Consider the following 11,035-nt stretch of genomic DNA (forward strand, 5'->3'; position numbering starts at 1 on the left):
TGCATCCCTCATAAATGCTTCTTGTTTGTTTTATTTAAATAAATATAAATACACAAGGGAACGTTGTCACGTTTTCTACGGATGGCCTGTGTGCTCGAAACAGGTGGTGTCATGATGACATCACCATGACATATTTTCCGGAATCAATCAAAATAAATGATGACATATATACCGTTATACATTTCCTGTATATAAAAAAATAAGAAAACAAATAACATATATGAGGGCATGTGCATGCACAGGCTATCTGGAGTTTCTATTTTTATAGACAACAAAAAAAAACTAGCAATGGGACCTTGCAAATCAATCATGCCTAAAAACTAGCCCATGTTCGAACGCATGCATTGAAATGCAAATCAGTCATCTTGACGTGATGCTTGATTTGCGCCAAAAACTGCATGCAAGATATATCTATCAATTCCTTTTCTTATTCTTTCTTTCTATAAATATCTATTTCTTGCCATTTCTTTTTTGCTTTCTTGTTTTGAACACCGTTAGCGCGCCCAAATCACGTCCTCGCCCGCCTGTGATAAAAGGAGTTCGTCGAAGACGGCCACCGGGAAGAGACACATCGACGCCTACGGAGGTCATCTGCATCAACATGACGAACACGCGCCGCAGCAGCCCTACTCCCAGCGGACGAGGTCTTCGTCGCACACTATGATGAGCATCCGCCACGCCTGGTATGCTCGCTCTTGCCTTGCCTCCATGCTCTGCAAAATGGAGATCCGGAACCCTGATTTAAGCTATTTTGGCATTATAGAAAAGGGTACCTTACACCAATGGCGAGTGGCGACCAGCCGCCAACAACGTCAATGGAGTCGGAGCGATGTGAACTGGATCCCAATGACGGTTCGTACTTGTACTCTGGTTGCTCCCTATCAATCTTTAGTTGAATGAAGTGTCAACAACGTGCAACTCGCCACAATTGGGCAGTGGGAATAGAGACCTCGACATCTCTTACTCTATTGTTGGCAATGATGCTGTAACATTTTTTTATTATTATTGGTTGTTACTTTTATCAATCAATTATAAGACACGTTTGATTATTCATAAAAAAATGATCTCTAATATTATTCTGTTATTTATGCTCTGCTCTCATGTGAACGCAGAAGAAATGAAAAAGGATGTAGAGAGTGAGGCATCAATGGAACCTATATTGGGTATTCTCAGATAGATGCCGAGGACGGAGACAAAGAAAACGTCAGTGTATGTATATATCTATATGGGTCAGTACATACGTAGGTACTAATATTAAAAACAGCATTTAGTATTTATTATAATATCCCATAGCAGATTAATACAGATATAGAAAAATTGCCGATCAAAGACGATGGCGAAATAATACTAAATCTAGAGCCACACGATGACAGGAAGCGGAAGCGTACTGACAAGGATGAGGTACGTAAGGAACTCTCAAGCTACTCACATATCCTCACTCATGTTTATCTATATGGGTTGCATCACCCACTAATAATATAATATTGCATATGCAGATAAGTAATAGGGATGTAGAAGAAGTGCGGATCAAAGAAGAAGAGCACATCAAAGACGATGTCCTAGAAATAGTTAATATAAAAAAGACGAAGCCAGAAAGCATGCTGATCAGGATGTGATTGCGATTCCTCAATATAATAAACCTAAGAAGGCGAATAATGCAAAGGTCCTGCCTCAAGGTGAGTCATTTTCTTCAATAGTATCTTATTTTTTATATTTTTTTGAAATTAATTAATTAATAAAATTATTTTCAACGCAGACTATGAGTGTACAGAAGAAGATGTCAAGGTAATTCACTACATGAAAGGAAAAAGGGAAAAAAGTTTACTTGTCCGAATTGACGATGCTTGGGTAATCAGAGATGACATGGATTGCCTATTAAATGGTGATGTGCAAGTGAATGGCGCTGTAAGCATTTTAACACTGCTTTTGCATTAGCTGATGTCCATGCAAAATATATGCCAATTTTTAATTGACAAATTACAAACCTGCAGGTCATATGTGCGTACATCCAATTGATGCGGCATGAAGAACACCTGCTCCATAGAGAAGGTGGAGATAATTACTTAGAAAATACCTTTATTACTCAATTGCTACATCGTGATGGAGAGGCCCTTGCAACGACATGGAACTATAGCAGAAATGACGTGGTTGAAACATGGGTCCAAAATTATTTGAAGGCTGATATGGTACGCTTGACCACAAACTCTAATAGATGCTACTTTTTGTTGATTAAAAGAAATATAAATAAATTGGATAAAACTCCATTATTGCAAGTGTTCCTTCCTATAAACATTGTGAAGTTTCACTGGTACGTAGCGATTGTTAATGCTTCAATAGGCGAGATACATGTTTTGGACTCTTTCGGAGACCAAATGTCAAACTTTCAAGATCTAGAATATACGGTGTGGCTTATGATTGATATACATACATACATATTGTTTTTAAATTTTTTAATATTGGAAAGAATGATAAAGCGTGTAGCAGAGCATATCCAACTGGACCGACAAAAATGGAAACACGGGATCGAAGTGTCATCTTGGCCAACTAAACATATGATCACTAAAAGAGCGCAAACAGATGGGTAAAAGATCAACTATACCTTTTGTGTACATGGTATTATCACACCAGCAACAGTACCTATATCACTCATATTTTACTTGTAATATTTGCACAGTGTAAGTTGCGGTTTATGGATGCTTAATTATATGGAGTACTGGACTAGAACAACTTTATCTGACGCTGTGACCCAGGTAATTTCATAAGAATATTTCTAAATATTTTTTTATTTTGGTTTGGTTAATAATCATGACTTGCTCATATTTTTAGGACGATATAAGTAACTTTAGGTTCAAGCTACCTGCGATCTTGTATAACTCCACGCTAAACACAGCGAGAGGGTTACAGGATGATGAGCAAGATATGGATGACAACAATAATCTTGATGATGATGTTGTAATGCTCGATAATCTAGATGAAATAGATATGATACTGTCGGGTACAACAACATGGACAAACAAACAAGACCTATTGTCTGTATTTCGTGCATGCATCCTGTTGAATGATGACCCTGAATCTTTAGAGTAAGTCATTCTAAAGTAAATTATTTTGTTCTAATTTAAAGATTTTTCATCACCCCTGCTACAACTGCTACGATAATTCATTTGTTTGTTGTCCTGGTTTTTTTAGCAAAGAATGGGTCCGAAGCACACGACCGTATCCGATTTCTTTAACTCGTAGAAAAATTGGCGATATTTTAAACGAGAATATGGAGATGGATCATAATTGCTTCAACCTTGCTGCTTGGATGGCTGCATCCAACAACGCCTCTATGTTGGAGAAAGACAAATACCACTATATGGACCTCCAGTTTGCTATAAGTTGATATAATTTTTCACTAATGTATATAAATCATTTGTTAGTTGTATCATTAATTAAATAGTGATAATTGTTGCAAAAAAAACAACAGTCGAGAACTCAGTTTGGACGAGATCCAAGGTGTTGCGACTGGATAGACTATGAAGAACTAGCAAAATTGCTTCAATGCGGGCCTGATAGGGACTACAAAATACAAAATTGCAGCACTGTAAGATATATGTTCATTAAACTCCTTTGAAAACTTATATTTTGTATTGCACTTATGGTTTTTTTTGTTTGTTTACAGATTCTATTGCCATATTTTCGAGATAGGAACTATATTTTATTCATATTTGACATGGGTAACAAAATTGTGCACATTCTAGATCCGCATTCTCCAAAACTATGGTACTCGGGTCTAGATCCAATCAGGCCATATAATGGTATATTAGAGATAGTTTTGAATTATTTCAGTTTCTCCATGACATTGGTTAATCCTGCATGGAAAGAGAATGTTTACCTCTGGCGTCGTCAATTAAAACTATATCTTCCAAAAGCTATGGACCGGTAACAACTTATATTGTGTTTATCTTATCTTACCATCAAATAAATGGTGATTTGATTTAACTACAACAAATAAACACTTGGGCTCTTCTTCTCTAGGAAATTGGCAGGCTTCCTTGTCTACAACTACCTAAAGTTGCGGAATGGCGAAAGATTATCGTCGTTTGTCAACATAGTAAGCGTAAAATATTTCTATGTATATTTTATATGTTATCTACCAAATCAGTAAGTTAACTTATTATATATTATCTATATCATTCGCAGAGGTCAGATTCACTGAGGACGGAATTTTTAGTTGACATTTTGAAGAGCAGCGCAAATGAATGTACATATGACATCCCTGGGGAACTGCAAGATCTACTTAAACTCATAAATTAGTAGGATAGATATGTCAGACATGACTTTATTATGCCTTGTTATGCATGCGTGTTTTCCAGATAAATACATCGTTATGTACCATTGCGTGTGACTTAAACTATAAAAAAATTTCGTTGTTTGGTTATTTTCATGTGATTCTCAGAATAAAGCCGTAGCGTTAGCACGGGCACTATACTAGTCTTTGAAATCTTTGAGATTGACGAATCCAAGCAGCTGATTTTGCCCTCGGCACACGGCAGGAGCATGGGATGGGAATTGGGATGGAACAAAGACCAACCGGCTGATTTTGCCGACTATTTCAAGAAACGTCCGTGTTCTCGCTTTCTTCTGTATTCTGTGTGCTCTTTCTCGGTTCACACAGTTTGTATTGGACGCCATCTTTGTGACGGTCTGTGCATATATGTTCAACTCAGAACTTTAGATACTGTCCATTGTTTTATGTGATTCGAAATGCATGTTAAACTTGCAAAGTTGACATTCTCAAATACTTAGACCCTATTTAGATGCAGAGTATTTTTTTTGTTGTTTTAGAAAAAAATACTATAGTTTTGTATAATACTTTAAGTTTTGAAAACTACAAGGCGTTTAGATTTAAACGTCGCTGCAGTTTTGAAGACCTTAGAATTGCAAAAAACTATAATTTTTTTTGCGTCCCCGCACTGTAGTCCTTTTCTTTATATAAACTATAGTTTTGCACATATCCCTTGCTCAAAAACTAAAATTTCTAACCAAGAACAAGCACTAGCAAGCTGAGCTCTCGCCTTGCCTCGCATCCGCCGCCGCCTCGCCTACCGCCGGATGCCGCTCAGATCTGAGTCCTAGAGCCAACCCTCTTGGAAGAGATGTAGAGCCTGTCGTGCGAGACACAAGAGGCGGGCCGGCAAAATCCAGACTAAGGCCGCGCGGAGAAGGCCGAGTAGTCTGTCGCTGTCCCGACGTTGGTCCGCTCCGACGCCGACGCCACCCGGACCGCCCGACGCTGCCCTGATCCGCATCTTAGTCCACTCTGCGCCGACGCAGACGCCGCCCTCATCCGCATCTCTTGCATCGCCACTGCCCCGAGGAAGGTTCCCCATGTTAGATTGATCTTTAATCTCAAACTGGGCCCAATGGCCCAGTTGGGCTTTTGATCCGCACCCTGATCGGGGGCGCCCAGCCCACTATGGCTGGAGGACCCCTGTCACACTGCGCAATAAATAGAGGTGGGGGCCAACGGCTCAAGTCACAAGGTTTGCCTGAGCTACAGTTCCCCACCGACACCAAAACCCTAATCCAATCTAGAGGGGCGCAGCCAGTGATGGGAAGCCACCAGCCGCGCCACCACCGGACTCCACTGCCTTCACCGCCGGTCGCCACCGCACATCACCGACGTAGTCTTCACCAACCGTCGCTGCCCTAGCGCAAACACCGAACCCATGGCGGACGCGAGCGGATCTTCCTCCACTACGGTGTCAGGTTTGACACGTCCAACTACTACCATTCCCTTTCTCTCGTTCTACCTACCGTTACTGCACTAAGTAGATGTTCTAGGGTTCATGATTTTATTCAACAGCAAGTACCCAGCTAGATCTATGCTCCTAGAGATCCTATAAGTTTTGACAATGGTATCAGAGCCGTTTTGCTAGGTGTAGATTACGGTAGGGTCTAGAATCAGACTAGAAAAGAAAAGAACCGATTAGATCCAGTTCAAATCTGAGAAGAAAGAGGGTTTTCCTAACCCTAACCCTAACTGGGTAAAAGAAAGAACAGCAGGAGGGCTCGGTTTCAAGTCTACTCGAAACCGAACCCTAAACCCGCAATCAATTCGGGAAGAAGAACAAAACAGAAAACCCTAACCCTAACTTGATTTAACTCTAACCCTAATCCCTAATCGGATGAAATCTGAGAAGAAAATCCAAAATAGATGAAGAAAATCAAAGGGGGGATGTTGGGGAAGGGGAGGCCTACCTCGCCGCTGCGCAGCGTTGCTGCCTCACCGGCACGCGGGGAGAACAAGGCTGAGCCAGGGGGGGCGCTGCTCGCCGGGCTCCGGCCAAAGGGGCACCGCGGCTAGGTCACTCGACGGCGGCGCGCTCACCCACTGTGGAGCGCGCACGCCGGCGAGAGGGCCAGCGACGGCGCCGAGGCTCTCTGCTCGCTCTCGACGTTGTTTGCTCGTCGCTCGGGTTTGCGCGGCTGAGTGAGTGAGAGAGGGAAGGAGAACGAAAGAATGACTAGGGTTTTTCGGGCTAGGGCGACGCGGCGCCGTTTTGTTCGACCGACGCGCACGTGTAGCCGTCCGATGCAGACGAGCGACCAAGATCGATCGGGCCATCTCGCGGCCTAGGCGGGCGCGTGCGGCCATGGCACTTTGCCAGCCTAGGCCCATGTTGTGGCCTGGGTGCGGCCGAGCGTCGCGCAGAGCAGTGGGCCAAGCCAGTGTTGGCCGGTTTGGGCCGAGAAAGGAAGAGCAAGAGCTCGGTTTCGTATTTTTCTTTTTCTAGGAAAATTGAAATATGGAAATTGGCTCAAAAGAGAATAGAAAAAATATTTTTCCCTGTGGGTAAAATTCAAGAAAATGAGTTCATTTTTTTGCTGCGTATTTTAAAGTTGTTATTTTCATTATTAAATTTGAACCAACAGGAGAATTTAATTTTGAAAAACTGGATGTGTTTTTATCTTATTATAATATTGTTATTATTCTGACCAACGTTGATTAATGGCAATATTATGATGAGTTTTGTCATGCATTAATTCTATTTCTGTCCAACGGTGATGTAGAATTAGTATAGAGGACAATTGTATGTTTTAATTTTGACCAACGTTGGAACTAAGGTATGCAATTGTTATTATTATGTTTATATTCTCACTCTATATGAATTGTGTTTTCAGGTGGATATAACTTAATGGGTTGTATCAAAGAGATCCCCACTCTCAAAGGTGATAACTACACGCAGTGGAAAAAAAAGATTGACCTGACCTTCATCTTGGCTGAGGTGGACTGGGTAGTCACCCCACCGTGTCCCATAGAGCCTATGGCACCGGTGAGGGAGACAAACGAGGCTTATGCCGCTTGGGCAACCAGAGAGAGGGATTTTGTATCCCAAAAGATGTCCTATGACCTTGAGCATAGGAAGTGGGTCACTGCCAACAAGAAATGTTTGGCTGTGATAAAGAACACGATTGAGCCTGCAATTGTGGGCTCAATCCTAGAGTGTGACATGGTCATCGAGTACCTTGATAGAATAAAGAGTCAGTTCACTAGCTCTTCAAAGACATATGCTACCCAGCTGATATAGTAGCTGGTGACAGAGAGGTACTCTAGTAATAGTGGCATAAGGGAGCACATACTAAGGATGAACAATTTGGTATCCAAGCTAAAACCAACGGATCTGGCTCTCAAGGAAGAGTTCCTTATCCATCTGATTTTTGCTTCCTTACCAAAAGAGTTTCACACTTTTGTTGTCAACTACAACATACAGCCCGAGAAGTGGGACATGGAGAGGCTCATGGCTATGTGTGTGCAAGAGGAGGAGAGAATGAAAGCTGCCAATGGTGGCACTATCAATTATCTTAAAGACAACAAGAAAAAGAATACTAATACTAACTCCTCAAAGTCAAAGGGAAAGGGTCCCATGCTGCATCAGCCACAGCAAAACAAGTTCACAGTAGAGAAAGATCTGTGTCTCTATTGTAAGAAGACGGGACATTATAAGAAAGATTGTTTCGACTACTTAAAGATGATCATGGCAAAGAAAGATGAGAACATTATTACGTTCATAAATGAATCCCTGTATGTACAGTATTCAAAATCTACTTGGTGGATTGACTCAGGTGCAACTATTTATGTTGCTAATTCTTTACAGGGATTCCGTTCGATGAAGACTACGCAAAGAAGCAAAAGACACGTTAAAGTTGCAAATGGAGTCCGAGCAGATGTTGAAGCCGTTGAAGATCTTTCTCTAGAGCTTGCTGATGGTTTCACACTTTTACTTAGAGATGTACTATATGTTTCCTCTCTACAAAGAAACTTGATTAGTGTTTCATGCTTGGACAATGGTGGATATGATTGCCATTTTGGAAATGGCAAATGTAAGATAACATTTAATAATGCATGTGCTGGTCTTGCTATCTTACAAAATGAGCTTTATTTGTTATCACTACATGATGATGTGAATGTTGTATGCGATGATGGGAACGTTGTATGCGACAATGAGAATGTATCCTCGTCTACGGATGTAAACAGAAAATGAAAGAGAGCTCACGATGCGTTGTTGAAATTATGGCACTATCGTTTAGGCCATATTTCGAGGGGAAGAATAGAAAGACTAGTTAAGAATGATATTCTTCCTCCATTAGAGCTCTCAGATTTAGAACAATGCAGAGAATGCATAAAAGGAAAGTATGTAAAGAAAATTAAGAAATATGCCAAACAAAGTGCAGGAATTTTACAGATTATTCACACAGACATTTGTGGTCTGTTTCCTATAAAGAGTGTGGATGGTTATGATTCGTTCATAACATTTATAGATGATTACTCCCGTTATGGCTATATTTATCCAATCAAAGAAAGAATAGAAGCATTGGATAAATTTAAGATATTTAAGGCAGAAGTTGAAAACTAGCAAAATTTAAACATTAAGATAGTCAGGTTCGACCGTGGGGAGGAGTACTATGGTCGGCATACCCCATATGGCCAAGTTCCTAGACCTTTTGCAAGATTCTTACAATAGAATGGCATAGTAGCCCAATATTTTACACCGGGCGAACCTCAGCAGAATGGAGTAGCTGAAAGACGCAATCGTACCCTGATGGATATGGTGCGCAGTATGATAAGTTACTCCACCTTACTGTTGAGCCTGTGGATGGATGCGTTAAAACCCGCCATTCATATTCTCAACAGAGTACCAAGTAAGTCGGTGCCCAAAACACCGTATGAGTTGTGGACAGGAAGAGTACCCTCACTAAACCACTTACGTGTGTGGGAGAGTCCTGCTGAGGCTAAAGTATTTAACCCAAACATTGGGAAGCTAGATCCAAAATAGTAAGTTGCCATTTCATTGGCTACCTAGAAAAGTCAAAAGGTTTTCGTTTCTACTATCCAGACAGACATACAAAGTTTGTGGAAATGAGACACGCTGTCTTCCTAGAGGATGAAATGATGAGGAGGAGCATGGTAGCTCGAGAAATTGACCTTGAAGAGAAACGGGTGTATGCGCCCACTCCAATGATTCATGAGCTATTTTTCACACTACCTGCTGTTGCTGCACCAAAAGTGCAAGATACTGTGGTGCCAGCACCTGTTGTTATTCCGCCTGTGGCAACAATGAATGATGATGAGGAACCTATTCTTCAAGATTCTATAGAACCTATTGCCACACATGAGGGGGAGCAACAACAGCCTCAAACAGAAGATGTGTCAAATGAAGGTCTCAAAGAGTTAGAAGATCAGCTATTCCTGCTGACTATGAAGTATACAATACTGAAGAATTTCAAATGGAGGATGATCCCACCTCATTTGAAGAAGCCATGAGAAGTGATCATTCATCAAAGTGGCTTGAGGCCATAGAAGATGAAATAAAATCTATGAATGCCAATAAAGTTTGGGACTTGGAAATAATTCCTAAATGAGCCAAAATAGTAGGCTATAAATGGGTCTACAAAACAAAACTTGGCTCTCAAGGGAATATAGAGAGATATAAAGTGCCACTTGTGGCAAAAGGCTTTACGCAAAGAGAAGGGATTGATTACAATGAGACCTTTTCTCTAGTCTCATGTAAGGATTCCTTCAGAATCATAATGGCATTAGTGGCACATTACGATTTAGAATTACATCAGATGGATGTAAAGATGGCATTTCTCAACAGGAACTTGGAGGGAAATGTTTACATGGCACAACTGAAAGGTTTTGTCATGGAAGGAAAATGACGAATGGGATACCACCTAAAGAAATCCATTTATAGATTAAAACAAGCTTCAAGACAGTGGTACTTGAAGTTTGATCAGACAATAAGGGATTTTAGGTTTAAAAAAATGCAGAGGACAATTGTGTCTATACAAAGTTTAAGAATGGGAAGTTTATCTTCCTTGTGCTGTATGTGGATGATATCTTACTTGCAAGTAGTGATGTCAGTCTACTGCTGGAGACAAAGAATTTTTTGTCCTCAAAATTTGATATGAAAGATCTTGGTGAAGCTTCATTCGTTCTAGGGATCGAGATTCATCGAGATAGAAGTAAAGGGGTATTAGGACTGTCACAAAAGGCATACATAGAAAGAATCTTAAAGAAATTTTGTATGCACAAATATAGTCCTTCACCTGCTTCTATAGTCGAGGGCGACAGATATGGGGATTTTTAATGCCCTAGGAACCAATATAAGATCGATCAAATGAAAGCGGTTCCATATGCTTCAGCTGTCGGAAGCTTATAATATGCTCAAGTATGTACACGCCCTGACTTGGCATTTGTTACTGGGTTACTTGGTAGATTCCAGAGCAATCCTAGAACAGAACACTGGAAATTAGTAAAGAAAGTCTTGCGTTATTTGCAAGGAACGAAAGGCCTCATGATGACGTATAGAAGATCTGATTCACTCCATATAGTGGGATATTCAGATTCTGATTATGCGGGAGATGATAGAAAATCCACGTCTAGACATGTATTCACTCTCACAGGAGGAGCTATTTTATGGAAAAGCTCAAAGCAAACCGTCACTAAATTGTCCACAATGTATGCCGAGTTTATAGCGTGTTATGAGGC

General features: G+C 40.8%; 2 long non-coding RNA genes across 2 annotated transcripts; both read left to right on the forward strand.

The window, feature by feature from the left end:
* Positions 1-216: 216 nt before the first annotated feature.
* On the forward strand, positions 217-4,376 carry LOC136473527 (uncharacterized). The gene is made up of 4 exons (XR_010762653.1): positions 217-683; positions 764-852; positions 4,018-4,093; positions 4,183-4,376. It is a non-coding gene; the product is annotated as an uncharacterized lncRNA (long non-coding RNA).
* LOC136475910 (uncharacterized) lies at positions 1,162-1,536 on the forward strand. Its single transcript, XR_010763313.1, has 3 exons — positions 1,162-1,209; positions 1,297-1,401; positions 1,497-1,536. It is a non-coding gene; the product is annotated as an uncharacterized lncRNA (long non-coding RNA).
* Positions 4,377-11,035: the final 6,659 nt, after the last annotated feature.

This window comes from Miscanthus floridulus, chromosome 8 (assembly GCF_019320115.1).
Source record: "Miscanthus floridulus cultivar M001 chromosome 8, ASM1932011v1, whole genome shotgun sequence".
Lineage (NCBI taxonomy): Eukaryota > Viridiplantae > Streptophyta > Magnoliopsida > Poales > Poaceae > Miscanthus > Miscanthus floridulus.